Source organism: Chiloscyllium plagiosum, unplaced genomic scaffold (genome assembly GCF_037043375.1).
Source record: "Chiloscyllium plagiosum isolate Xiang-an unplaced genomic scaffold, Cpla_swu_hap1 HiC_scaffold_8, whole genome shotgun sequence".
NCBI lineage: Eukaryota > Metazoa > Chordata > Chondrichthyes > Orectolobiformes > Hemiscylliidae > Chiloscyllium > Chiloscyllium plagiosum.
The window spans coordinates 69,013,241-69,039,379 of NW_028270146.1; the positions used below are offsets into that span (position 1 = coordinate 69,013,241).

The window sequence follows — 26,139 nt, forward strand, 5'->3', positions numbered from 1 at the left end:
GGTTATAGTCCAATGGATTTATTTGAAAACACTAACTTTCGGAGTGCTGCTCCTTAGCAGCACTCCGAAAGGTAATGTTTTCAAATAAATTTGTTGGATTATAACCTGGGTCATATGATTTTTGACCTTGTCCAACTCAGTCCAACACTGGCACCTCCACATGGTGCCTTTTAAATGGTGTAATTATACCCACATACACCACTTCCTCGAGAAATTCATTCTACACTTGAACTACTCTCAGTGTAAAAATTTTGCCCCTCATATCTTTTTAAACGTCTGTCCTCTCACCTTAAAAATGTGCCCCCTAGTTTTGAAATTCCCCATGTTCCACATCATTATGGTTGTTCAAGCACACAGCACTTCCTATCCATTGTTCCACTCATATCTTGTGCTACTGAATGCACCAACTCCCCCATGCATGCCATCAGCAGTCCCTAATGCTCAATGCCCATGTATAATATGCAGATCCTCACCCTCACACACAAGACAGTATCATATGCAGTTCAGCTGTTCCACAGATTTCCAGCCATTCAGCTGTGGCACGAACATTGCTCAATTGCAGTGCTACATCATCAATGACTTTTGTCCTCTCTCCCAGAATAACATGCTCCTCAATGGAATGAAGCAGACAGAGACAAGGAAACTTGAGTCTCTGGGGCCCGACAGAGAAGTCTGATGGAGCTAACAGAGGCCCTCTAATCCAGTGATGCTGCAGATAGTGTGGATAACAACGTGGTCTTACATGGTCTGCATTCTTAACTCACAGCTCATCCTCATCCTGTTTCCTGACATGATAGGTCTGCAGCTAATAGCCCCTTTGCAACCTCCTCTCAACGTACCTTTTCCAATTTTCTCTTTTTGGACACACATGAACTATCACCTTGTCAGCCATGGAAACCCAAGGTGGAGAGGACAGAGCAATAGCAAAGCAGAGACACTCCATTACATAATCCAACTATCAGAGCCACCATTTTGGCCTTGCATTTAACTTGGAGACTTGCTTAGAGATGGCATTTGTAGGCCATGAGTCATTGGGCATGAGAAGGATTTAGCCACACCAGAGGGGCAGGATGACTCATATGCCAGCTGGGTGGGTTACCAGATGGATTCTGCAAAGGAGAATTCAGATAAGGAATATATGACATACTGAAAAGCAGTGATAAACATGCACAGTGAAATAAAGGCTACATTGTGCCTGTCGGATTATGTCAAGCAACCTCCTGTTATTGTCAAGGACCATGGAAGTGTGTGGCACTAATTGGCTGGTGGCATATAGCAGAAAATACCTTCTTCACAACCTTTAATGCATTTAGAGTCAAAGTTAGATTCACAGAGATCCACAGAATAGCCATGTGTGCCATGGCATGTTAAATGTAGATACAAATATTTCTTAACCGTTACGAGGGTTTCTGCCTTTACCCCTTTCATTGGGAATGAGCTCCAGATTCCCATAGGCCTCTGGATGAAAACATTTTTCTTCACATCCCCTCTATACATTCTCCCCTTTCATGTTGTGCTGCCACTTCTGCCTCCAAAATATTTGCAGCTTTGTGTGGATGAGCCATCAAATCCCTGCCTTCCCTGTCAGGGCGCAACATTCTCTAGCAAATCCAGCAATTTACCACAGCACCTCATCAAAAACTCCAGAATACCTCAGGCGATATTGCAATAATAGAAGTTGTTCTATGTTATCTTTCTTTCATGTTGGATGTTTTACCATTAAATCATACAAGTTCAGGTTCATTCTTGCAGCTGAATTCTTGTTCTTTGATCAGTGACTACCAATTTTTTTTAAAGTTTGTTTGGGGGAATGTGGGCTTAATTGGCTGGGCCAACATATATTTCATCTCTGGTTGCCCTTGAGAAGGTGGTGTTGAACTGCTTTTGTGAACCAACGCAGTCGATTTGCTGTAGATAGATCCATAATGCTTTGAAAGAGGGTTTTCCAGGATCTTGATGCGGCAACACTGAAGGAATGGCAATATAAAATTTTCAAGTCCGGCTAATGAGTGACTTGGAGGGGAACTTGCAGATGGTGGTATCTGCTATCCCCTATGTACCTGCTGCCCTTGTCATTCTAGGCAGCAGTGATCATGGATTTGGAACGTGCTGTCTCAGAAGCCTCAGTTGATTTTTCCAGTACACCTTGTAGATGTGTCGGTTAGCTCAGATAGGTGGTTTGCCATGCAGAGTCACAGCAACAGCATGTTTTCAATCATTACTTTATTGGTCACCACTGGCTAGGCCAGCATTTATTGCCCATCCCCCCTAGTTTTTAAGTCTAGAGTTTATGAAATTCAAATTTCACCATCTACCAAGGTAAGATTGAAACCCATGAAGAGAAAATGAGGTCTGCAGATGCTGGAGATCAGAGATGGAAATGTGTTGCTGGAGAAGCGCAGCAGGTCAGGCAGCATCTAGGGAACAGGAGAATCGACGTTTCAGGCATTAGCCCTTCTTCAGGAAAGGGCTAATGCCCGAAACGTCGATTCTCCTGAAACCCATGACCCCAGAATGTTAGCCTGGCATTCTGGAAAATTAGTTCAGACTGCACCATAACTCCTCATTCTCCCTGGTACATTTCTATATCAGCTGTGGTCAGAATGAAGACCCTACCTTCTCAATCTGACCCCTTGCTTGAAACATGGTGACCCTCACATTAAACCCATCACCAGTGGGGGATCCAAGATGGCGGCGACCCAGTAAGACTGAGTCTATAGTGCTCCTCCCAAGACTTGGGCACAGTGGGTCACCTACCCCCTACCAAGCTCACCAAATCATTTATAAATCATTTTTAATAGTTTAGTAACTCAATTAGTTGTGTAACATTACATTTAAGCAACTTTATCCTAAGTTAAAATGACTAAAGGGAAGGGAGCCCGCAGCTCTCAGCAAGCAGGAACCCCTCCCCCACACTCTCCAGCTGCTGCAGAGGCGTCCACAGCCGCCCCGGGGGACTTACCAACAGTAACAAGCCTTGCAGAAATGCTTTCCAAGCTTGACTCGAAGATCGATGCCTTTATCGTCGAATCCAGGAATCGTTGGGAGTCGCTCTCGGCCGCGCTGCAGAAGCACGACCGTGAAATCGAAGAAATTCAACGCCGAGTCGGAGGGGCGGAGCTAAAGGCCGCGACCTCGGAGACAACCGCTCAATCGGCCGTGGATCAGGTCCGGACTCTCGAGCAGCGAGTCCGGACCTTGGAAAATCATATTGACGACCTCGATAATCGAGGCCGTCGAAAAAATATTCGTTTGCTGGGCCTTCCCGAACAGGAAGTGGAAGGCCAGCTTACAGCATTCCTGGAGCAGTGGCTGCCACAACTTTTAAATCTGCAAGCTGGATCAGGCCAGGTAAGGGTGGAATGGGCCTACCGGGTAGCAATACGCGGGCCTGGCTCGAACCAGCGCCCACGCCCGGTCCTGTTCCGGCTGCAGAGCTACAGGGAGAGGCAGATACTCCTAGAAGCCTCTAGAAATCTCGGAAAAGACCCCCAAGCTATGATCTACAAAGGATCCACGATCATGCTATTTCAGGACTTTTCCCCGGCTCTGGTTCGAAAGAGGAAGGCATTCGACGAGGCGAAGAAGCGTTTAAGGGACTTAAATGTACAGTACTCCTTACGCTACCCAGCGATGTTACGCTTTAACCATGAAGGATCTGTATATAACTTTGGATCACCAGAAAAGGCTAAGGAATTCTTGGACTCTCTTAGATAAACTGTAGGACATAATGGATGTTGGTCTGCCTTCCCCCCCCCCCCCGTTTTGGTTTATATCCCCTCCCTTTTTTTTCTTACCTTATTGCTTAATATTATTATGGGGGGTGGGGAGAGGGATTTGATTTTCTCCCCCCCCCGCCCCTTGGAGTTGTTTTCTGTTATTATTTTATGTATATATGAGGGGTGTATGTATATGTGTGTGTGTGTGTATGTATGTATATATATATATATATATATATATATGTATGTGTATGTATATATATGTATATATAAGCTGGGGGATTTGGTTAATGTTGGTGGGGGGAGGTGGTTACCTTATTCGATTTTACCTCTGTCTTTAGGAGCGGGGTTGTTTTTCCCTTCGTTATTTTGTATTATCATATTTAATTATTATTTGTTGAACTGGTAATTTTATAGTTATATGTTTATATATGGTATTAACATTACCAAATATACCCAGGTGTTGGTAGGGGTGGGGGTGAGGTGCTCACTGTTAACTCTAGCTTTGTATTATATTTGAATTTTCCTCATTTTATTGAGGAGTGCCTGGGTCAAGGGTGGGGCATTGGTTGGGAGAGGATATGAGGGATTTTTGGAGAGGAAGTGATGCCCCCTGGGAACAAGGGGGAAAGTCTCCACTTAGATATGTTTTATATCTTTTTTATTTAGAAATAGTTTTTTACTGTATTGTTGTGGGTGTATTAAAGAGGGTTTATTTTTGTAAATTTTACATGTTCCATGCTCGGGATGTTCTGGATACGGTTCCCCCTCCCGAGGGGTCTCGGATTGGCCCAGAGGATTATGGTTGATCAATCGGTTAAGTGGTGCACCTGGAATGTCAAGGGGAGTAATTCGCCACTTAAAAGGAAGAAAATATTATCAAATCTTAAGAAGGAAAGAGTTGATATAGCTCTCCTACAGGAGACACACCTGTCAGATAAAGAACACTTGAAATTACGACAGGGCGGATTTGATCAGGCCTTTTTTTCTTCTTTTAGCTCAAAAAGCAGAGGAGTTGTTATTCTTGTTCGGAAGAATTTCCCTTTCAAAATCCTAAAGCAGATAAAAGACGAATCTGGACGATATATCTTGATTAAAGCTCTCATAAATGGAGAGGAATATGGGATTTTAAATTTGTACTGCCCCCCGGCACACCCCTTTAAATTTATAACGGAAGCCTTTTCAAAATTGATGGCTTTTGATGCCCGTCATATAATTATAGGGGGAGACTTTAATTGTATTATGGATCCGGAAATAGACAGGATTCCCAAGAGTACTGCAGGAGTATCTCCCAGATCTAGACAATTGATGGATCTGAACAAAGAATTAGGATTAGTAGATGTATGGAGATGTCTTCATCCACAGGGTAGAGATTTTTCTTTCTACTCTAATCCACATAAATGTCACACCAGAATTGATATGTTTTTTGCCCCCTCAATTTTTTTAAATTCCATATCATCCTGTAAAATAGGTAATATAGCAATTTCTGACCACGCTGCTGTATATATGGAAACTAAGGCGAGGAACAGTGGGACATTCCCTCGGCATTGGCGTATGGACCCCTTCTTAATGAAAGATAGTAAATTTGTAAAGTACTTCTCTCAAGAATTTAAAACTTTTTTAGAAATTAATTCAGGGACAGCTAGCAACCCGTCAATGATGTGGGAGACCATCAAAGCTTACACGCGAGGCCTGATCATCTCCTACTCAGCGACCCAGAAGAAATTAAAGGGAGAACAACAGCGTCTGCTTGAAGCCCGCTTAAAAGTGGCTGAAACAGCATACACTGATAGACCCTCTATTATTAAATTGCAAAGGATTACAGCTCTTAGGACAGCTCTAAATACTACACTTACTCAAACGGCTAAGAGGGAAATATTATTTGCAAAGCAAAGGTTATATGAATATGGCGACAAACCGGGTAGATACTTAGCATTTCTTGCAAAGAAAAAAAAGGCCCCTCAGACCATTATGTCTATCAAGGAAAGTACGGGTATTTTGACTCATGATCATAAAAAGATTAATGCGACCTTTAGAAAATTCTATTCTGAGTTATATAAATCACAGGATTGTGAAGATAGGACGAAGAGGATGCAGTCATTTTTTAAAAATTTGACTTTTCCAGACCTAACTCCGGAACAAGTATCGGTCCTAAATGCTCCTCTTACACCCCAAGAAATAGTTGATGCAATTAGGCACCTTCAAAATGGTAAGACGCCGGGCCCAGATGGCTTTCAAGCTGAATTCTATAAAGAATTTACAGAAATACTGGTTGGTCCACTTATGGACATGTATAACTATGCATATAGTCAGGGCTGTCTCCCGCCTTCGCTGAAAGAGGCAAATATCTCTCTTATCCTTAAAAAAGGAAAGGACCCAGAAGATTGTACATCATACAGACCAATATCCTTGCTAAATGTAGATTTTAAAATCCTCTCTAAAACGTTAGCACTGAGATTAGAAAGGATACTGCCACATATTATAAAGGAGGATCAGACGGGGTTTATTAAGGGCCATAGATCATCCAATAATGTTAGAAGGGCTCTGAATATGATTCAAGCTTGTCATCAGGGAAAGATACCAGGAGTAGTGGTTTCATTAGACGCGGAAAAAGCATTTGATAGGGTCGAATGGTCATATTTGTTTTACACATTGGAGAGGTTTGGTGTTGGACAGGTATTTACCAAATGGATCTCAACATTGTATAGTGATCCCAAAGCAGTTGTGGTTACCAATGGATTAGGCTCGGATAGCTTCAGTGTGGGTAGGGGCTGCCGTCAGGGATGTCCCCTCTCGCCATTGTTATTCACGCTAATAATTGAACCACTAGCAGAAGCTATACGAGCTGATCCTAATATAGTGGCCCCAAGGATTGGTACAGGTAAACATAAAATTACCCTTTATGCAGATGATGTTCTTCTATTCCTCAGTAACCCTCTGATGTCCATACCTCGCTTAATCCAAGTTATTAATACATTTAGTGCATTCTCAGGCTATAAAATTAACTTTTCAAAATCGGAGGCTATGCCAATGGGTGGCCTTGCTGTGATACCCCGCTTAGCGGACGGTTCCCTTTTTCCCTTTCGCTGGTCCCTGGAGGGTTTCTTATATTTAGGCATTTTTATTACTCCAGTATTTGGTCAGTTGTATAAGGCTAATTTTGTGTATTTATTGGAAAGGATAAGGCAGGACCTCCAGCGATGGGGAGACCTGCCAATTTCCTGGTTGGGTAGAATAGCATTAATCAAAATGAATATCCTGCCCCGTCTCCTATATCCTATGAGAATGCTTCCGGTGATGCTGCCGAGGACAGCTTTATGTAAATTATATGGCTGGCTGAGTTCCTTTATCTGGAACCATAGGCGGCCCCTCATTAAGCTGAAGAAGCTACAGCTTCCACAGGCAAGGGGTGGATTGGACTTCCCAGATTTTAGGAAATATCAATTAAGTTCCCTATTAAGTTATATAGCTGATTGGGTCTTGTCTGATCCACAATCAATCTGGTTGGACATCGAGGCTTCTCAAGTAAAATACCCACTTATTAACCTTTTATTCTCAGACAAGAGGAAAATCATTACAGATCACTGTAAAAACCCTATAATACTGAATACAATCAAGGCTTGGAATATAATGCGGCAAAATGAGGGTAATTCACATAAAACATCCCCCTATGCACCGATAGTGGGAGCATGGGGATTCCAACCGGGGTTAACAGATGCCACTTTTAAACTCTGGAGATCCAGGGGTATCTCATGTCTCGGGGATTTATTTAAAGATGGGGTCCTGATGTCTTTCGGACAGCTGCGTCAGAAATTCGGATTACCCAATGGAGACCTCTTTCGATACTTCCAAATTCGAGATTTTATACAGAAGAAGACTACGTTATTAGATAGTCTTTATAAATCCGATAGAGAATGTAGTGTCCTACGACCAGTGGGGGTATCTTCCGTCAGTAATATTTATCATTTGCTACATGATGAAGTATCGGGAGATATGGACAATCTGCTTAAAACATGGGATCAGGATCTGGGACTAGAAATCTCCACAGAAACGTGGAATGATATCTGGGAAAATGCTAGAAGAATTACTATTTGTAACAGAACCCAGGCTATCCAGCTGAAGATACTTCATAGGGCCCATATAGCACCGGTTCGATTGGCAAAATTTAAGGCAGGAGCATCTCCAATGTGTCCTAAATGCAAAATAGAGGTGAGCACTCTTGTACATTGCTTATGGACCTGTCATAAGATCCGTAGATATTGGACTAAAGTAGCAAGCACCCTGACAGAAATTTTAGGAACGGAAATAAAAGTGGACCCCGTATCTCTCCTCTTGGGCTTTTCGAACTTTCCCTCCCTGGACACGTACGGGAAGAGATTATTTTCTATTCTTTCTTTCTGTGCAAGGAAAAATATTTTGATGAACTGGGTGGCGGAGGGCCCCCCTGGACTTTCAAATTGGCACAGACTAATTATGGAATGTATTCCCCTTGACTTCCTTACAAATATGGTGCACCGAAAGACCGAATTATTTTATAAAATATGGCAGCCCTTTTTAAATTACATAAATACAGATATTTCGGCTATCCTAACAAGGGCTTTTATTTAATTGAGATTACAAACCTGGCTGGTCCGCGGCCCCTCGGGGGAGGAATCCCGCACGAATACGGGTTTTATCATATCTGATGTTAACACATCCCGAGCATGTAAGAGACTTAAATATACACCCTGGTTAGTTGTAGGTTAGATTAGTAGATAGTTGAGTTTTGTTTGTTTGTGTTTTTTTTTTCTTTTCGTTTTTTTTTTGTTGTTTTGTTTTTTTTTTGTCAAATTTTGGTTATTGTATATTTGAGCTAATTGTATATCAATGTTTATATCTGAGAGTTTTGTTTATTTTTGTAAACTTGTAAAAATGTTAAATTTCTAATAAAAATATCTATAAAAAAAAACCCATCACCAGTAACCTCTCTAATGAGAGAGCAGAATATGGCAGCCTTCACTTTTACACTATTGCTACTATGTGCCAATGGTGTAGGGAGTGAATATTTGGGGATCTGGTGCCAATCAAGTGGGCTGGTTTGTCCTGGATAGTATCAGATTTCTTGAGTGTTATTGGAGCTGCACCAATCCAGTCAAGTGGAGATTGTTCCCTTACTTTCCTGAATTATAGATGCTGAATAGGCATTGAGGAATCAAGACATGAGTTATTTGCTGCAGGATTCCTGATGTCTGACCTATTCCTGTAGCTATTGTATTTATATTACTAGTCCCATCCTCTGCCACTGACCCCATTTCTGATGAGGATTGGAAGCTGTATCAGGAGTAGCTAGCTGCATTTCCAAGCACAGTTCCAGCTGTTGAGATGAGATTCTCTCTGGAGAGCAGCAGGTGGCCTATTAACCGGGATTATGTTCACTATCAGCCTCATTAATTGAAAATCTGACCTCGCTAATGTGCAGTTTCCTACTCTACACCCACCGTGAGGAAACTAGTCACTGATAAAGGCAGAGCAGGCAACTGGCAACTTCAACTCTTCACTTGTTTCTCTGGGGCACCAACTAGGACAACACACAGCAATAACATCTCAGGGCACACTGCATTCAATAAGCTCCCTCATCCATGGATGCTGGCATCCGGCCAGCTTCTCAGGACTCTCATGGCCCCTTTCCAAGCCAGCTACAGAAAACTACCTCACTGTAAAACTGCACTTCAAGGTGTATTGGCAAGTAGTATTTGAATGATGTTGCGTGCAGGGACAGGCACAAGGTTACATTCTGGACGAAGTTGCATCTCAGGGCTGTTCACTTGCACACACAACTCCACCTGACCCGGATGCTCACAGCATCCCTACCTTACCTTGCCTTTTTGTGCTTTGCCCCCCTCAGCCAGAGATACCAGATTCACATTACTTCAGTATCACCTTGTCGTTTAGTAGAGACACAAAGCCAGAAAACTCGTTATGATTGTTGTCAGTTCCCAGACAAGTAAAGAGAGATTCCTTCCAATTAGAAGGTCACAGCAGATCAGTCAAGGGCAGCCTGCAATATCAATCCAGAGGCTTGTACACAGTGGACGTCAGGAAGGTCTTCTAATGTTGGGCAGCCCATCACCCACCTTGGCTCGTTCTGCATTGTTATGAGCTATGTTCTCTTGGAATGAAAGAAGGGGAGGGATTGAGTGATTGGCACAACTGCTAAAGGTGTGCAAAAGGTGGTGAGCCAAGGGAATGAGTAGGCAGCACAGAGGACATGCAGGGTTACAGGGACCTGACTTGTGGTGGGGGAGAGCAAGTGAGAGAGGCTTGGTGGGAGCTGAGTGCAATAGCACAGACACCGTGAGTGTGAGATAACAGAGAGAAGATGGTTATACTTCCCCTGTCAGAGCAGAGAATGTCATTGATCTTCTTGCTTCACCACTGGGCATTCATCCAGACTGAGACCACAATGGTCTGGGTAGCAACCTCAGACCAGGCTGGCAGGGGCTGATGGTATGGCATTTTTTGCCAGTCCTGGGTGATGAGGACACCTCACCCCATCCACCAGGAACTCCAGATGCCTGGACACAAAACAGGGTACCAGTTTCCCCTTAGCACTCATGTCGGGGACAAATGTCAGGAACCATACAGGGCAACTCCAAACTGACAATGCTTGTTTGGGTGGCATATGTGCAAGGAATGCTATTCTATTCCTGAATATTCCAGCAGCAGCAACAGCATGCTTTTCTGGGGTAAGTGAGTGGTAGAGCCAGGCTAGCACTGAATAAGAGAGACTCCATAGGGATGTGGTAGGTATTTAATAAAGCAAGTCGGAGATGATAGCACAAGAAAACCTGTTAGGCCTGCTAGGAGAGAAACCATCCAGAAAACCCTACAAATCTGACGCTGTCAAAATATGATGAGATTCAGTCCTTTGTAATGCTATACACTCCCTTATTAGTTTCAATAGAAATCTGACATATTCTACAAGTTTACCAGAAACTTTTACTCTGTGAGGTGTGTGCTAACACTGGCCTACCTACACTTAAAATGCTGTATTTCCATTTGAGCTATAAAGAATAGTCTGCAAATGACAAACAACGTCAGTTTTATTGTTTAGGGCAAGTTTCTTCTGATGAAGAGCTTATGCCTGAAACGTCGAATCTCCAGCTCCTTGGATCCTGCCTGACCAGTTGTGCTTTTCCAGCATTGACTCTGATCTCCAGCATCTGCAGTCCTCACTTTCTCCAAGTTTCTTCTCCCCATTTGTGGGTCTGAGGATCCCAGATGGAAATAAGGGTTCCAACTAGATCAGAGGTCTAAGGCCACTGTGTTCAGATTATATTGGAACTTTTCAAAACATATTCAAACTTTGCATCTCCATTAAAATTAATAACTTCAGCAAGCCAAGCTGTCTATAATAGTCTAAAACAATTGTCAGCTTTTCTTCACAGCCAAAAAAAATTAACTAAGGAAAACTGGAAGGATTAACTAACTTTGACTATTATATTAAGAGGACAACTAATGCCTTAAAACCACATTAAACTTGCCTATGTTAACTTCATCTAGTGTGATTCCACTCCATAAATTAGTGCTGAGGTGAAAATACAATGTGTTATAACAGCATGCAAGTGTGTTAATGTATTAATTTTTAGAGTCTTTGACTAATGTTTTAACAGTGGTAATAACTAATTTATTTTCAATGAAGTAAGTTACTGAAAATAATTATGTCATGCAATCTTCTTAACTTGTGTGTTTCCAAAAATGCTGTATTTGTTCATCCCCATGAGGGAATCATGCTCATCACCTGCTGGTAACTACATCCTTTATGGAAGTCAGATGTTTGTCTGTTCAATAATTCCAGTGAAATTAAAACAAGGAAAGTTGTATAAAGGGGATGCAACCTGCCCTGAAATTAGAGTCATAGAGATGTACAGCATGGAAACAGACCCTTTGGTCCAACCCGTCCATGCCAACCAGATATCCCAACCCAATTTAGTCCCACCTGCCAGCACCCGGCCCATATCCCTCCAAACCCTTCCTATTCATCTACCCATCCAAATGCCTCTTAAATGTTGCAATTGTACCAGCCTCCACCACTTCCTCTGGCAGCTCATTCCATACACGTACCACCCTCTGTGTGAAAATGTTGCCCCTTAGGTCTCTTTTATATCTTTCCCCTCTCACCCTAAATCTATGCCCTCTAGTTCTGGACTCCCTCATCTCAGGAAAAAGACTTTGCCTATTTATCCTATCCATGCCCCTCATAATTTTGTAAACCTCTAAAAGGTCACCTCTCAGCCTCCGACGTTCCGGGGAAAACAGCCCCCGGCCTGTTCAGCCTCTCCCTATAGCTCAAATCCTCCAAACCTGGCAACATCCTTGTAAATCTTTTCTGAACCCTATCAATTTTCACAACATCTTTCCGATAGGAAGGAGACCAGAATTGCACGCAATATTCCAACAGTGGCCTAACCAATGTCCTGTACAGCCGCAACATGACCTCCCAATTCCTGTACTCAATACTCTGACCAATAAAGGAAAGCAGACCAAACGCCTTCTTCACTATCCTACCTACCTGCGACTCCACTTTCAAGGAGCTATGAACCTGCACTCTAAAGTCTCTTTGTTCAGCAAAACTCCCTAGGACCTTACCATTAAGCGTATAAGTCCTGCTAAGATTTGCTTTCCCAAAATGCAGCACCTCGCATTTCTCTGAATTAAATTCCATCTGCCACTTCTCAGCCCATTGGCCCATCTGCTCACGATCCTGTTGTAATCTGAGGTAACCCTCTTCGCTGTCCATTACATCTCCAATTTTGACCTACTCTTGGGAAATAAGGTAGTGCAGGTGACTGAGGTGTCAGTGGGGGAGCACTTTGGGGCCAGCGACCATAAGTCTATTAGATTTAAAATAAATTGGGAAAGGATAGACCAGATCTAAAAGTTGAAATTCTAAATTGGAGAAAGGCCAATTTTGACGGTATTAGGCAAGAACGTTCGAAAGCTGATTGGGGGCAGATGTTCGCAGGTAAAGGGACGGCTGCAAAATGGGAAGACTTCAGAAATGAGATAACGAGAATCCAAAGAAAGTATATTCCCGTTAAGATGAAAGGAAAGCCTGGTACGTATAGGGAATGCTGGATGTCTAAAGAAATAGAGGGCTTGGTTAAGAAAAAGAAGGAAGCATATGTAAGGTATAGACAGGATACATTGAGTGAATCCTTAGAAGAGTATAAAGGAATTAGGAGTATACTTAGCAGGAAAATCAGGAGGGCAAAAAGGGGACATGAGATAGCTATGGCAAGTAGAGTTAAGGAGAATCCAAAGTGTTTTTACAAATACATTAAGGACAACAGGGTAACTAGGGAGAGAATAGGGGCCCTCAAATATCAGCAAGGTGGCCATTGTGTGGAGCTGCAGAAAATGGGGGAGATACTAAATAACTATTTTGCATCAGTATTTACTGTGGAAAAGTATATGAAAAATATAGAATGTAGGGAAATAGATGGTGACATCTTGCAAAATGTCCAGATTACAGAGGAGGAAGTGCTGGATGTCTTGAAATGGGTAAAGTTGGATATATCCCCAGGACCTGATCAGGTGTACCCTAGAACTCTGTGGGAGGCTAGAGAAGTGATTGCTGGGCCTCGTGCTGAGATATTTGTATTATTGATAGTCACAGGTGAGGTGCCGGAAGACTGGAGGTTGGCTAACGTGGTGCCACTGTTTAAGAAGGCTGGTAAGGACAAACCAGGGAGCTATAGACCAGTGAGCCTGACATCTGTGGTGGGCAAGTTGTTGGAGGGAATCCTGAGGGACAGGATATACATGTATTTGGAAAGGCAAGGACTGATTAGGGATAGTCAACATGGCTTTGTGCATAGGAAATCATGTCTCACAAACTTGATTGAGTTTTTTGAGGAAGTAACAAAGAGGATTGATGAGGGCAGAGCTGTAAGTGTGATCTATATGGACTTCAGTAAGGTGTTCGACAAGGTTCCCCATGGGAGACTGATTAGCAAGGTTAGATCTCATGGAATACAGGAATAACTAGCCATTTGGATACAGAACTGGTTCAAAGGTAGAAGACAGAGGGTGATGGTGGAGGGTTGTTTTTCAGACTAGAGGCCTGTGACCAGTGGAGTGCCACAAGGATCGGTGCTGGGTCCTCTACGTTTTGTCATTTACAAATTAACTAATAGCTATTTACTTACAATTACAGTACTTAAGATCATCATTGTGCTAGCACATGGTTCAAGGTCTTTTTGAGCACACTTTTATCTGATAATCCCATGAACACATGGGAAATTGAGACAGTAAGCCCCATTTTGCCTTATTGTCATGTGAACACTGAGTCTGTATGGAATATTATTCCAATATTTCTCATTGTCCCAAGACAATGTGTGGGGGGGAGGACTTCTTATGTATATTGGTTCTTGCAACTCAAATCTCAATTTCAATTATTTTTAACAATTAAACTTGACATCAAAGAAACTAGGGAAACCCATTCCTTTATCAAGCTACAGAGTCACAGAGGTCCGTAGCATAGAGAAAAGGACCCTCCGCCCATGCTCTGTCTATGTTAATTTATTTAATTGTATTACAGTTCTTTCCCTGATTTCTATAGCCACATAGTTGCTCCTGTCACTAGTGAACACCAATGCAAAGTAATCACTTATAGCCCTTTCTATGTTCTCTGACTCCGCACACAAATTACCAGTGTGTTTCTTAATTGGCCCTACTCTTCCCCTAGCAATCATTTTAACCTTTATGTAACTTGTAAAATAACTTCGGATTTTCCTTTATTTTACTTGCCTTGAAATGTTCATATCCTCTTTTTGTTCTCTCAATTTTTTTTTACATTCCCCTTATACATTTTCTATTCCTCGAGAGTTTCTTCTGTTTTGAGCCGACAGTATCTGCCATAAAAGCCTCTTTGTCCAATCCTGTACAGCCCTCAATATCCAGAGTCTGCTGGCTTTACTCATCCCACCCTTTATCATTATTGCAAGATGTTGGTCCTGTACTCTCCATATTTCTTCTTGAATGCATCACACTGCTCTGACACAGATTTACCTAAAGGTTTCTGCTCCCAGTTCACTCCAGGGTAACCCATATCTGACCTTATTAAAGCCCAGTTTAGAATATTGATTTCTGGGCCATGCTTGTCCTTTTCCATAACAATCCTGAATCTAATGGAGTTATTATTGCTGTCTGCAAAATGCTCTCTCACTGATACTACAACCACTTGCTCAGCTTCATTACATTAAAATTGAGTCCAGGACCAATCCCTCTTTTGTAGAGCTTTCTACCTACTAGCTTAAACAATCTCCCAGATGCATTTTAAGAATCCCTTTTCTTTGAAACCTTTCGTGCTATAACTACCTATCCTACTACTTTTATACTTTCTGAAATTTGCCTCCATATTTGCTCTTCAATTTCTCTCGAGCTATTCGAGCTATTGTACGTTCCTAGAAATGCGATTGCTTCTTTTTGGTTTTAAGTTCCACTCACACGGCTTTACTTGAGTAACCTTCTAAGATGTCATCCTTCTTTAAAGGTCTAATTGGTTTTCCAATTAATTTTCCAACACTGCTTCATGATTTGCCTCCTTTCCTGTCTCTCCTGAAGACCTCATATCTTGGAATATTGAGCTGCCAATCCTGCCCTTCTCAGTGATAGCAATTACATCACACTCTATGTTTTAATTTGCGCCCTCATCTTCTCTGTCTTATTTGTCAGACTCCTTGTATTAAAATAAATACCATTCAACCAGAATCCAAAGTTGATTTGCTAGGGAAGTTGGGGGGTGGGGGCGGGCACAGAAGACTCCTGTACCAGCCACCATCCTCTACTCTGTCTGATGGTCACCAATGCCCTTTCTGTTTGTTCAGTCTTTACCTACAGCGTAGCCACCCCACTGAACATGGTACCAACAACACGCGGAGAATTACATATGCTCTACAGTGAATCTACCCACAGCTGAAGCTCAAAGATGCTGTGAGCTCCAACCTTCAAAGTGGCACATCTGTACACTGTCACGGAATTAAATTTAGCAAAGGAGAAACATTATTATTTTTCATTGGTGGAAAGTCAAGTTCAAACCCTTATGAAGATATTTTAAATTTTGTGCAATTGCTTAAAATTGATGATAACAAATCAGAGCACTTTTGGCATTACTCCTGATTTTTATTTCCATTAACTCAAACAGAAATAAAGACCAAGGAAAGTTACTAAGTGGACAGTGATTTGCTAGCACCCGCATTTTTACATTATTGAACAATCGCTGTAAATTACAATTTAAAATTTACAATTTTCTCTGAATTATCTTTGTTTCAGAAGCACCTCTGTTTAGTTTTTTGAGATATCTGCCAAGAAGTCAGTTCTTGGATACATTCCCTCGCAGTATTCCACAAATGGCATATTCTATGCTAGGAGCAGTATTTTATTGTAAATATTTTCCAACAGAGCTTGATCATCATGCTGCTGAGCTTATAACCGGAGGTGATGATCATTGGCCATTCTGATTGCTCTCAGAGAGACCGAATGCAAACTTGGGGAACCGATTCATAGAATATTTATGGTCCATATGCTCCAGCTTCCAAATCTCCCCATCCCCATCTCATCCCAGGCATAGCCCTCCCCCTCCACCCTGTCTGCTTAACCTGACCCTACCTGTCCATCTTCCTTTCCACCTATCCACGCCATCCCTCCCACTGACCTATCACAGACACCTCCTACCTGCATCCACCTATCACCATCCCACCCGCCTTTCCCCAAACCCTCCTTCCTATTTATTTCACTGCCCCCTTCCCTTCCCATAGTCCTGATGGAAGGTTCTGACCTACAACGTTGACTTCCCTTTCTCCTCTGATGCTGCTCAACCTGTTGTGCTTTTTCCAGCTCAACTCTCTATCCAATCTGAGTCTCCAGCATCTGCAGTTCTCACTGTCTCAATTCCTTTATGAAAACTTACAGTCACCTTTGATTTTGGATTACAGAAAAATCCTGAAAAGGAAATTGACACGTTGGAGTGACACATTTTCAGTACAAAAGGTCGATGGAAAAAATTGGAATTAGAACAAATTGAGCATATTTATATTATAAAATGTGAATTAGCAATCAGTCACTTATCACATACTCTCTGCACCCACTCCAAGTTTCTCCAGCTTGACAGTGAAATTAGTCGTACAATGTTTAGAAAGAGAAGGAAACATGCGAAGAGCTTCCTCAATTGAGCACTATCAATCATTTCTTATTATGTGCACTCTGTTTAAATACACTAAACTGGATTTTCCTGATCCAGCTCTCCACCTGGACACTAGCCCAGTTTTCTAGATCAGGCATCTTTAGGTGTAGCAGAAGAGTTTGTGAGAGATTCCTATTGGTAAGTGAGAGACTGCTGATAATTTCCAAGAAAATTCAGCCTGGTGTTATACTGGGATCAGCACTTAGTACACTTAAAGAGATTAAAACCACCTCAAAGAACGGAGCAGCACAGTTGTTGAAAACCAAGTAAGGGATCAGGGCGAGTAGAGACAACGTTTTGTTTTTATATACGGGATTACTCCTGTTCGTACTTTGGGTCAACATGCTGTTTCTGGGAAGCCAAGAGGCACGTGCAGATGGGACTGAAATAGAACAGATATTGAGGGGTAAATCAGTCTGCCTCAGGGTGGGTTTCTTGCTCCACTGATTAACAGCATCAGCCAGAGACTGACAGTCTCCAGTAACGACACCTGAATTTGTAAGGATAACTGCCACGGCTAATCTCACTACTTCAAAGCATTTTGATGTTTGACCTCTAAAAGGTAGCCTGCACATCTGACATGAACATACTGTCAGTACGAGCAACAAGTGGGAATGTAAGGTAGAAATTGATCTGCATCACTGTTATTTGACTAGAAAATGGGGTGAATTAGCATCAGTTCCACAGGGAATTGCTGCCTGATTGAATGGATAGCTAAATTCTTGGTTTACTTCACTTACTTTCAGGGGCAGTAATCCTGTGTCCTTGGAACTTTAAATAGATGTGTCTCTGTGAGAACTCAGATTTTTTTTTTGTTTCTAACTCATCTTCTTGATCATGCTTAAAGAGGCAGCACAACGACAAAAAAAACTTAAAAATTGACCATGCTTTCCATGCTCTCCACAAAATCTTCAGCGGGAGATCAGAGAGAATCTCACCAGAAATAATTGTGGATTCCTATTATAAGCAAAGTGCAAAGGTTATTTTTTCACATCAAATTAGAAAAATACATTTCCTTTGAAATATTAAATAAGTCAATTCCTACCCTATTGTTTTCATTGCCTACCATGACTGTCAAATCCTCATTTGTACAGACATCCCAGAACAGGGTGAAAATATTCTACATAGTTTTAGCACAAGCTTGGAAAGAACGTGTAAGTTAGTAAGGCGAACGCAGACTTAATCATTCTGCTTTCTTTTAGAACTGATTTTAATGAAGCTCAGATGTATTATTTTCCTTCCTATTTGAAATTATGGGTGGACTTGTATCTGTGAAACACCATTCCAGGTGGCTGATAAACCAACTGTTTGGGTTTTGCTGGTTCCAACATACCCACTATTAAAATTGAAAGCCATACAATGGCTGTACTGGAACAGCATGGCAGCGTTGCAGTTAGTTCTGAGGCACAAACCATCAGCATTACTGGCAGAACGTTGTCAGGACTCATAATCCTTGTAGGAATCAGTGTATTCAGCTTCTTAATATTACGTGGAGCAAATCAAACTGGCTGGAGTCTAGCATCTGTGACAGTGAAAGATCATTAGCACTTCTGACATCACAGAGGTCTGCATGTTAAGGCTGTTTCCCACTGTCCTCGATTATCGAACAAATTTCTATGCCTCTATCAGCAGACCCTGTGCTCAGGATAGTTATGTCTTCCATGGATCTCAGTCTTTGCCTCTAACTTCCTAATATTGACACTTTGCTGTCGTTGGAGAGGCAGAGGCAGTTGCTCCTTATCTACAATAAGCTCAGTTTCCAAGGCTGCAGTGCCCATTTCCAATGATAGCCTCCTGGTGTCCAGGTGGCATGGCAAATGGTTATGCCCACTGTTTTGATGCCTATGCAATATTAGAAAGGTGATGACTCTCTGAACAGACAAAATTCATCTTTCTGGTTACTCCTAAAGCATGAAATGGTACTTTTAACTTCAAAGATATAAGCTCAATGTTGACTTATCTTACAAAATCTTTCCCATCCTCCATGACATGGTCATTAACTCCATGCAGCTGGCCTGACACCAGGTGACTACTAAAGTACAGCTTCCTCTCAGAAAATATTCCATGGAGACTGCTTTGAGGGAGCCCACATGACTTTAATTGTCAGCTTAATAGGAGAAGGCAAGTTAAAAGTCCACATCCTCCTCTATCTAAGAGAAAGAGAGCTGAACATAAATGGAGGCAGAACTTGTGGCTATATACCAGAGTAGTCATAGAGTCACAGAGTCACGGAGATGTACAGCATGGAAACAGACCCTTTGGTCCAACCCGTCCATGCCGACCAGATATCCCAACCCAATCTAGTCCCACCTGCTAGCACCCGGCCCATATCCCTCCAAACCCTTCCTATTCATCTACCCATCCAAATGCCTCTTAAATGTTGCAATTGTACCAGCCTCCACCACTTCCTCTGGCAGCTCATTCCATACACGTACCACCCTCTGTGTGAAAATGTTGCCCCTTAGGTCTCTTTCATATCTTTCCCTTCTCACCCTAAACCTATGCCCTCTAGTTCTGGACTCCCTCACTTCAGGGAAAAGACTTTGCCTATTTACCCTATCCATGCCCCTCATAATTTTGTAAACCTCTATAAGGTCACCCCTCAGCCTCCGACGCTCCAGGGAAAACAGCCCCAGCCTATTCAGCCTCTCCCTATAGGTCAAATCCTCCAAATCTGGCAACATTCATGTAAATCCTTTCTGAACCCTTTCAGGTTTCACAACATCTTTCCGATAGGAAGGAGACCAGAATTGCACACACTATTCCAACAGTGGCCTAACCAATGTCCCGTACAGCCGCAACATGACCTCCCAGCTCCTGTACTCAATACTCTGACCAATAAAAGCAAGCATATCAAACGCCGCCTTCACTATCCTATCTCCCTTTGACTCCACTTTCAAGGTGCTATGAACCTGCACTCCAAGGTCTCTTTGCGAAAAGAGACACAACAAGGATGGGATTTGAACCCACGCGTGCAGAGCACAATGGATTAGCAGTCCATTGCCTTAACCACTCAGTCACCTCATCTGTGTTCCTTTATTTTTAAACTGACCTGCCTTGATCTCACACAGCTCAGAAAATTCTGCCCTATATATCATATCTCTGGGTTATCAAGGTACAAATGATGGAATTGGGCAAACAGTTGATTGAATTTTTACACCAGTTTTTATGTTATTCCCTGAACAAGGTGTAAAGTGGCTGAATTAACACTAGGGTGTTCAACTTCTGCCTTATTTTATTTAAATTTAGTATTATGAATGTTCTCTCAAAAATAAAGCATTGTGTTTTTTTGTATGCTCTTTCTGAGCTTATTGTCTGGTTGGCTGTTAAATTGGCTAATACACTAATGGATGCACAATGTTCTCACTACACATTGGTTTGAGGTTTACCTTTGCATTTTATTCCTATACTGAGTTACAATCTCTGCTACACAGGACTGGGCTTTTGGAGGAGTGAAAATTACGCACAGATTACTACTCCATTCCTTTTTGTTGACATTAAGAAACTGCTTTCCTTTCCTGGCAAGAGATTCTGATCACAGGATTCTGCAGAAATGTGGAACATACATTCAATTCACCAATTCCTCATTGTTCAGGAGAACTGGGGGAAGGCAAATCATGGTCCCTTTTACTTATATTTTCTCTCCCTGAGCTGTTCTTGACGGTTACTATTTACTTTTCATGGATTTACTTTTTGCTTTTGTTGCGCTTCTTTTTGAATCTCACTAATGTCCCCACTACCTTCTTTACTGATGTTGATGGGACATGGATATTTGGATTCATACACAAGCAGAATTAAATAATTCATCAATACCCTGAATAATTATCATGAGTCCATAAGCTGATGAAAACATATGGGGAAAATATTAATTTCTCAGATTCTGCCCAGAGGGCAGTGGAGACCTAGTCTCTGGATTCATTTAAGAAAGAGTTGGATAGAGCTCTCATGGATAGTGGAATCAAGGGTTATGGAGATAAGGTAGGAACAGGATACTGATTAAGGATGATCAGCCATGATCATATTGAATGGTGGTGCAGGCTCAAAGGGCAGAATGGCCTACTCCTGCACCTATTGTCTATTGTCATATTTAAATTGATACGAGAAAGGGACATAAATTAACATTGGAAAAACTCTTTCAAAAAGTAACTGACACAAAAAGCCATTACCTGAACGTGCTTTATATGGCCAGGAGGTACCATGGTTAAATATTTGCCTGTTTTCTCTTAACATAGTCACAGCATCTCAACTTATTCACAGAATTGAGACACTTTGAGATGTGATATTACATAAATACAAACCTTATGAAATTAAACAGTTCAAAATTAAGTTATACAGTTGGCACATGGTTCAGAAAAGTAACATCCACTACATTTTTCTCCCATGCAGTAGCTCATGAAGATTTGCAGGCTTAAACTGGAGATTCCACATTCACTTGCAAGGAATATTAGAGATTTCAATTTTTCCTGTATCCAATTAGTTGCACATTCCTTTGTTGAAAAGTTCAAAACCACTCACCCCCTTTGCAGACCTGATTCACCTCCACCAGCTTTGTAGACCCTCTAATCCTGTTGCAGACACTTACTTTGCTTTGTAGCCTCTCTACCCCTTTTTGTTTCTTTAGTGCCCTTTGCACTCCCTCTTCACATTTCTCCTGCAAGCAGCAAATGTGGGACAGAACCAGTAATGATTGTATGACAGTTGTTCAGAGATTTACTTAGATTATTTACAGTGTGGAAACAGGCCCTTCGGCCCAACAAGTCCACACCAACCCGCCGAAGCGCACCCACCCAGACCCATTCCCTAACACTACGGGCAATTTAGCGTGGCCAATTCACCTAACCTGCACATTTTTGGACTGTGGGAGGAAACCGGAGCACCCGGAGGAAACCCACGCAGACACAGGGAGAATGTGCAAACTCCACACAGTCAGTCGCCTGTGGCAGGAATTGAACCCGGGTCTCTGGCGCTGTGAGGCAGCAGTGCTAACCACTGTGCCACCGTGCCACCCACTGTTCTACATGCATGGTCACTTTTCTCCCATGTTTGTCCCCATGATGGAGTTTTCCTGGGTGTTTGAGTGGCTTATGAAGAGAATTTGCCCACTGTCCCCATGTATTTTAATCTTTACCTGAAACATTCCCATGAGCCTTTTCTGCATGCTCTGTGATGTTTCCTAAACTGTGGTGCCTAGAACTCGATACCATTCTCTCAGTTAATGCTAAATTCTTGTTTTATACAAGTTTAACATAACAGCATTCTTTATTAACTGTTCTCTCGTCCACCCTGTTATCTTCAATGATTTGTGCACAAGCACACACAGGTCCTTCTGCAGTCTCACACCCTTTAGAATTGTCTTCTTTATTTTGTATTATTACTGCACTCTTTCTACTAAAATAATCCATTCACATTCCTCCGCATTAAATTCCATGTGCAATGTGTCTTCCTATTCTATGAAGCTTTTCATGTTCTTTTGAAGTTCTATACTATTCTCCTCTCAGTTCACAGTACTTGAATTGTATTATTTGCAATGTTTAAAATTGGGCCTGTGCACCAAGGCCTAGGATATTAATATATAAGAGATAACACCAAACCTTGGAGAAATCTCACTATACATTTTTCTCCTCACTATAATCCTTTGGGATTCCCTTTGTTTTAGCTACTACCCTTGCTCTTTCTTTGCTTCCCTATTCTTTTCAAATTCCCTTCTGAACTTTCTCTGTTTGAGCTTGATCACAATTTTATGATCTGCCTCATATCTGTCATAAACACACTTTTTCTGCTTCACCTTACTTCCTCTGTCATACATTATTCAGGGATCTCTGAATTTGTTTCTCCCATCTTTTCTTTTGTGTGACTATACCTAGAATTTGTCCAAATTATCTCCTGTTTAAAGACACTCCATTCAGTTAAAGTTTTGTCTGACAATCTTTGATTAATCTGAGTCAAATCTGTTCTTACAGTCTCCTGTCACAAGCAAGCAGCCTGGAGGAACCTGGGTTCCAACAATATAGACACTATTGTGCAGAGCTTGGAGCCCATTCTTTCCAGGATTGGAAAAGAGGCCAATTCCATGTCAGCACTTGCAGTCTCAACCATGATACAATGTATGGCTTCAGCCTCAGTTTCTATTATAGGGTCAGGCAGAAGCTTAGTGCTACAATAGAGGCAAAGAAGAAGGTCATAACCATGATCATTACCATACAGACTTAGCCTGCTGCCATCATGAATGTGCATGTCATGATCAAAGGGATACGCAAGCTCTCAGAACATGTCCAATAATCTTTCTTCCAACAAAAGTCCAGGATTGCTGATGTCTTGCCCAAGGCAGCGATCCTGACATTATATAAAATTCATCCTCCTATGATGAACCTTTTATGTTCCACCACTACCACTCCACCACTGTACTTACTACTACCTTCCAGCCAGTCCTGACCTCAGCTGCCCATATCTAAAGTTGGCTCACTAAGGCCCAGAGCTTCTCAAGCTTCAGGTCATGGGCACTCTGTTTGCAAACCCTTTGCCTCCAAGTTGAGAAGGAGATTGAGTAGATGGTTGCACAGGAAAGGGCAAGCTGCTCACAGAGAGTGAAATCTTCCTGAGCATTAACAGGGAGGTTTCATGGTAAGAATGGCAGTAAACACAGACAGTCATGCATCACATTGGCTCCCTAACACATTGTGGCTGCTGAGCATTCTACCAAAGATTATTGTTACAGCAGTAGCTAGTAGCTGACAGGCAAAGGTATATAGCTCCTTAGGATCTTGGGAGTCTAACTGAGACAAGATGTACTGACTGGGACTCCCCCCACATTCAATGGTCATTACACTGGGCCTGAAGGCAAGGAGAGATCTGAAGGCAGGACTGAAGCAACAGGTTAGGGTCAATTGACTTATTTTCTGAATTATCCCATCCAAGAACCACAGGGATCAAAGGACCACAACTGGCCACAAGCAATACTGTTGAGGATATGCCTAATTCTCATTTTTTTACTTGCCATCAACATTATTGGGCAACAGCCTTTTGTTATTCAATGTAACTTTTCTTTAAGGGAGGCAACCTGACTTTAAGAGATAGAGACTAGCTGGAAAATCCCCTTCAGCACGCACCAGCCAGCAGTGTGCCTCATGATGGGGTGCATGCAATAATCATATAAGTCAAGACAGCAGTATGAAACGTATATGCTCTCTGCCTCCTCAGTCACAGGCAGGGGCAGGTCATGAATTCCAATGTCCACACTCACAAATATCCTGCCCATCAAAGTCTAACCTTTAATACATTTCACTTGCACAGATAGCTGAACGGTACTTACGCATCATGAGAAGTGATATACATGGGGCGCTCATTATTGATTCAGTTCACAGAATCACTGCCCTAGGCTAAAGCATTAAATTCCAAACCAAATCTTCAAATTAAAACTAGAATAAAAGTGACAAAATACTTAAGTAATGATACAATAGATATACTTAGTTGAGAAATACATTTTTTATTATTGAATTGTATTTAATTCGGTGGAGAAAGTAAGGAATGCAGATGCTGGAGAATCAAAGTTGAAAGGTGTGGCACTGGAAAAGCACAGCAGGTCAGGCAGCATCTGAGGAGCAGGATGTTTTGGGCTTAAACCCGTCATGAGGAATGTAGAGGTGGAAGGGGGCTGAGAGATAAGTAGGAGGGTGGGTGTGGAGAGAATGAAAGGTAGCTGGCAATGTGATAGATAGATGCAGGTGGGGGGGTGATTGTGATGTGTCGGTGTGGAGGGTAGAGTGGATAAGGTGGGAAGCACAATGCACAGGAAGGACAGGTCAAGAGGGCGGTGCTGAATTGGCGATTTGGATCTGGGATGAGGTGAGGCGAGGGCAGATTTGAAAACTGGTGAAGTTGATGTTGACACCGTGTGGTTGAAGGGGCCCAAGGCGGAAGATGAGGCATTCTTCCTCCAGTCGTCGGATAGTTTGGACTTGGCGGTGGAGGAGGCCCAGGACTTGAATGTTGTTGATGGAGTGGGAGGGGGAATTGAAGTGGTCGACCACAGGGCAGTGGGGTTGTTGGATGTATGTGTCCCAGAGATTTCCCTGAAACATGCCACAAGTTGCGTCCTGTCTCCCCAATGTAGAGGAGGTCACATTGAAAGCAACGCACAGAGTAAGATGAGGAGTTTGGAAGTGCAGGAAAAACTATGCCGGATGTGAAAAGATCCTTTGGGGATTTGGACAGCGGTGACAGGACAGGTTTTACACCGCTTGCCATGGCAAAGCAAGGTGCAGGGTGTGGAGGATAGTTTGCTGGGTGGCATGGACCTAATGAGGGAGTCATGGAGGAAATGCAAAATGGGGTGGAGAGGGAAATATATCTCGGGAGGTGAGGTCTGATTGTAGGTGGTGGAAATGGTTGAAATAGTATTGTATCTGGCGATTAGTGGGTGGAACGTGAAGACCGGGGGGGAGTTTCTTTGTTATGGTTGGAGGATTGGAGTTGAAGGGCGGAGGTGCGGGAAATGGAAGAGATGCACTGGAGAGCATTGTTGATCACATGGCAGAGGAATTCCTTGAAGTAGGAAGCCATCTACGATGTTCTGGAGTAGAATTGCTCTTCCTGAGAGCAGATATGGCAGAGGTGGAGGAATTGGGAGTGACGGGTCATGTTTTTACAGCGGGGGGAGGAGTTGGAAGGGGGTGTAATCCAGGTAGCTGTGGGAGTTGGTGGCTTTGAAGCAGATGTCCACATTGAGTTGGCCTCTGGAGATGGAAATGGAGAGGTCCAGGAAGGGGAGGAAGGTGTGTGAGATGGTCCAGGTGAACTTGAGGTCAGGGTAAAATGTGTTAGTGAAGTTGTTGAACTGTTCAACCTCCTTGAGGGAACACAAAGTGGCCCTGATACAGTTATCAATGTAGCAGAGGAAAAGGTGGAGTATGGTGTCAGTGTAACTGCAGAAAATGGACTGTTCCACATATCCTACAAAGAGGCAGGCATAACTGGGGCCCATGCAGGTGCCCATGGCTACCCCTTTGGTCGGAAGGAAGTGGGATACATCACTGACCTGGGACCAAAATCACAATGATTTTACATAAACAAGATTTACTTTGAATCTAGACATAGGGATTTATAATAGAAAAAATGACAGAAACAAATGCCAATTGGAAATGTATATTTTAGTGAGATACATATAAACTGTTCAGTTGTAGCACTTTATTGTATGAT

The 26,139-nt window shown here is 42.4% G+C and overlaps 1 protein-coding gene and 1 non-coding gene across 3 annotated transcripts in view; both read right to left on the minus strand.

Moving 5' to 3' along the window:
- Positions 1-26,139, minus strand: part of LOC122553687 (uncharacterized) — a 258,177-nt gene that overhangs the window by 187,475 nt on the left and 44,563 nt on the right. The window lies entirely within an intron of this gene.
- trnas-gcu (transfer RNA serine (anticodon GCU)) lies at positions 19,890-19,971 on the minus strand. The gene has a single exon. It is a non-coding gene; the product is annotated as a tRNA-Ser (tRNA).